The sequence below is a fragment of the Punica granatum genome, chromosome 7, assembly GCF_007655135.1.
Source record: "Punica granatum isolate Tunisia-2019 chromosome 7, ASM765513v2, whole genome shotgun sequence".
Lineage (NCBI taxonomy): Eukaryota > Viridiplantae > Streptophyta > Magnoliopsida > Myrtales > Lythraceae > Punica > Punica granatum.
Genome location: NC_045133.1, coordinates 18,877,829 through 18,882,375, shown reverse-complemented (window position 1 = coordinate 18,882,375; position 4,547 = coordinate 18,877,829). Strand labels below are relative to the sequence as shown.

The window sequence follows — 4,547 nt, the reverse complement described above, 5'->3', positions numbered from 1 at the left end:
TTTATATAATCCATTAAAAAATGTAAAATAACAATAAGTAAAAGATGGCACATGGTCTTACTAAGTAAGATTCCGAGCTCAAATGTTGTGAAAATAGAAATCCACGCCCTATAAATTCTATCATTTAGTGAGTCGACCTCAACAAAACTTGAATTGGTACGAACTTATAGGGTTTTTTTTTATAAGTGGTGGGATCGAAAAAAATAAAATAAAAAGGGGAAGATCTTTTCAAGTACAAAAAGAAGAAATTGTGCCAGAGAGTGCTCCCCGGTGACGACGTGGCAGACCCACCTGATCAAAATTAAAGAGAGAGAAAGCGTCTCTATCTCTCTCTCTCTAAAGGAGAACCCGACAACGTGTTAGATCTCTCTCTCTCTACAGCTTTCTCTCTCTACCACTTTTTCCAATTATTATTTTCCTTTTGTGCTCCGCCTTTTCCTTTTCTTATACGGAAAACGTAACTGTCACCCCCCAGCTTTGGTGCCTTAACATATCACTCCCACAACTTTTTGAATTCGAACTTCTACTCCCCAGTTGTCTTGGACGATCCGAGGCAATGCTCATTGTCTCGTCACAAGACCGACATGCCCTTGGCAAGGCGTTATGTCCAATCGGAAATTCCGCACAATTTTTTCTCATCTCACCCGCTCTCCCATTTCCTCTATTTCTTTCTAACCCAAAAGAATATAAAACTCGGTTTGGTTTCACAAACAATTTTTAAAATTTTAATTCTAATTTTAACTATACTCACTACACAACAAAAGTCAATAATACAATTATTACTTTTCTTTTTTTTTGATATTTTTAACTATTCAATTTAATTTTTAATACTGAATTCTCTCAACTATTCATTACTTTTCAATAATTTAACAATACAATCATTACTTTCTTTCAACTATTCATTATTTTTTCACATTTTTTCTCATAATTCAACAACACAATCATTACAAACCAATTAAACTCAAAACTCAACTCTACTTAACTCTAAAACCAAACACACTATAAACAATCATGGTTGTTAAGAAACAAAAAGAGTCTTATCATTGCATATTTCTTGCCACCGGCTGCCTCGTATGAAAGCAAATAATCTCGAAAAATCATATGTAGTCTCTTCTGAATTGCTCTTGGAGGTTATTATGTTGGCCGATTTGATATTGTCAAATGTAACTCCATCTTGACATTTGCGAGAATATAATGGTGCCAATTGAGATTGATCTTGAATCTTGATAGAATGCACCATTCTGTTTTATGCAGTGCACTTGTAGTGCGCCTGACAGATTGGTGCTAACCAACTAGCAGTGTTTTGAATTCTACACTAAACCATGTATTTCTAACAGCCTCTGTCCTTTGCAGCTTGTAAGGGCATTTTGGTCTTTTAGTAATGAAAAAAGTGCATTTTTCAGGGGAATGAGAAATATCTTCGTCCGTGATGATACTACGGCAATATATGTTCAAAGTTAATGGAATGACTCCTCAAGGCATCGAGACTTAGGGGGCTGTCTTTATATATGATCTCCTTTTCCCTTTCAAAAGTGGAAAGAGGGGAACGTAACGCCAGAGGAGAAACAGAGCAGACAAACCTGAGCACAGGGGAGCTAGCGACGATGTCGGGGGAGGCAAAGGACCCGACGATCAAGCTCTTCGGGAAGACGATTCCTCTGCCTGAATTTCAGCAGAGTCACAGTTCCTGCTCCCTTCATCAGTGTGAGAGCCTAGAGTCAGACACTGGTAAAGGGACAGCAGATAGACAAGAAAACGACAGAGGAGACGAGGCAGAAGATGAAGATAATGATGGTTTGCAGCATGACAAGGTATACCCTTCTTCTTTTTCTTTTTTTTTTTCTTTTTTTCTTTTTTTGGAATTGGATTGATTGGCAGCTGTTTGTTTCGAGATTGACCCGGTTCTCAAGTCGTGGAATTGAATAACAGGTCAGGTTTGATCTCGAGGAGTTTTCGATTTGGGAGGTTGTTTTTAGAAGGGGAAGAGTTGGTTTTCGATAGGATTACTAAGGGGGCTTCTTCGGCTTCTATCCCCGCAAGAGTAAAAAAATTTCAGTAAAGCTTTCTTGGCACTTCGGACGGATTAATCGTTAGCGTAAAATGCTGAAGCGGATGGAGATGATCGAGTTCGAGTGTCGTGTAAAATGTGATTTTGTACGTCTCCATGAAGCTCGTGTTGGAAATGTTGTTGGAGGAAATCGATTACTGTTTGCGGGTCAGGTTAGTTTTGACGGTTTCATGAATCGAGTTTTGCTGTTTCGAGCCGATAACTCGTGACTTCTTGGCTGTTGCTTTAATCTCACCAGGATTAGGACTAATCATGTTGGAAAGATTTACTTTGTGTTTGTCTTTGAAGAGTCCACTATTGTTATGACTATCTAACATTGATATCTAATGGCGTTAAGGTGGTTGTTGTCCTGCTGATTCTCGAACTTGTATCTCATACTGTGAATTCAGTTGGTCCAGGAGTTACCCGAAGGAAGCCCGAGTGCCCAAGCACAGGAAGAAGGATCAGACCAGCTCATTTCTTCGACGGAGAATTTGGCCCCGGTGTCAGGAAATGGTGAAAGCCCGAGAACGCCTCCTCTCGACAAGGAGAGCTCTACTCCTAACAACTCAAAACCCAAGGAGGAAACAAACTGAAAATGGTAGAGGACAAGATCAGAAGACGGCCTTGAAGAAGCCAGACAGGATCCTACCATGCCCCTGATGCAATAGCATGGAAACTAAGTTCTGCTACTACAACAACTACAACGTGAACCAGCCCCGGCATTTTTGCAAGAACTGCCAGAGGTATTGGACCGCTGGGGGAACGATGAGGAATGTGCCTGTGGGAGCATGCAGGCGGAAGAACAAGAGCTCTTCTGCTTTCTCTAATAACAACCGCCATGCCTTTGCCATACCGGAAGCCCTGCAGAATGCTAGGTCGAAGATTCTCTGCGGGGTCCATCACTCACCGTTCGAGCATCCTGGCAATTCGGGCAAAATCAGTGCAGCCGGCCTGGGGGTGATGACCCCACAAGGCTTTCCAAGCCACGATTCCTGCTTTCCTTGGGCTCCATGGCCTTACCCCTGGATCCCGCCTTTGATACCTCTCCCGACTCTATGCTCACCACCAACCTTTCCTACGCCGATCTACCCGGTAGCCGCAGCAACAGCAGCAGCTGCTTATTGGGGTTGCAGTGCACCAACCAATTGGAGCACAGTTCCGGGCCTCCCCCAGCCAGCTTCTCCAAATACTAGTGCTAGCACCAATCCAAGCTCAGATACGAACTCCCCGACTTTGGGCAAACACCCAAGGGAAGATACCATGCTAAAACGGGACAACTTTAGGGAAGATGATGAGCGAAATGATGATTCTAGTTCTGATCAGCGCCTTTGGATCCCTAAGACCTTGAGGATTGATGACCCAAGAGAAGCTGCTAAGAGCTCCATATGGACAACTCTTGGGATTAACATGAATGATAACAAGGCCGACTCCACTAGCAGAACCCTATTCAAGGCTTTCCAACCGAAAGTTGAAGAGAAGAATCGGATCACCGACCCCTCTCCCGTCTTGAAAGCCAACCCTGCAGCCCTGTCCCGATCGCTTAACTTCCAGGAGAGCACGTAATTGGTTATGCAGACAAACTATTGGCATTCACCGAGGAACAGTGTCCTAGTCGACACCGTGTTATTGCAAAGCCTAAGTTTCATAAGGACTTCCATTGTTCACGAGGTCATACGAATTCTGGAGCAGCCTTCATGCGAGGAAAGTAGAGGGTGAATACCCCTCCTTTACCTTAACTCTTTTCCCTCCAAGTGAAATCACCATTGTAGAATATGCACCCGATTTTCCCCGAACATGTGCCTTCTGTTCTCAGCATGATGTTCGGCGGGCATACAGATTTCTATGTTAAATGGTGAGAGCTACATGGAATTTGCTCACTCATGTAAGTTTTGTACTCTGTATCTTATCCTCTGTTATTGTCTATAGTATTGCTACAAAGTACGCTAAATCTATTCTCCCAGTTTTATGAAAGAAATGCAGACTGAATCTTTACTTAATTGGATGAGTGCGGGATGAACTAATTACGTACCAAATTAGCAAATGAGATTCCTGGGAAATTGATATTCATGTCGAAGATATTACATGCGATTCGTAGATTTTTAATGAGGCCGATGCACTGCTAACTATAATTTTCACGAAATGATTAGAAGACGTGAAAGGTTCTTGTAGGGCATGCTGCTGTGGATAGGATCGAACCCCCTTTTTCCATCATAAAAGGATGCCATTGACCTTTCTATTTCCCCACCCGCTCTTCGAAGAATCCGAACACAGGAGCTGTAAAGCTCACTATGAGGAAAGAACTGGGGAATTTTTCGGTTTTTTGGGTTCACTTTCTGCGTCCTTTTATTTCTTCCATTTACAACTATGCAAGAGAAACCGATCGATCAGAGAATAGTGAAGATGAGAAAGAATAAAAGGAGAAGCCAGGCACCACGGTCTGTTCCGTAATAAACTTCGACTGTTTTTTCATGTGTATCGATCTCGAACAAATATCAAC

The 4,547-nt window shown here is 42.4% G+C and overlaps 1 pseudogene; it reads left to right on the top strand.

Annotated features, from left to right (window-relative positions):
- Positions 1 to 1,481: 1,481 nt before the first annotated feature.
- Positions 1,482 to 4,047, top strand: LOC116212956 (annotated as a pseudogene).
- Positions 4,048 to 4,547: the final 500 nt, after the last annotated feature.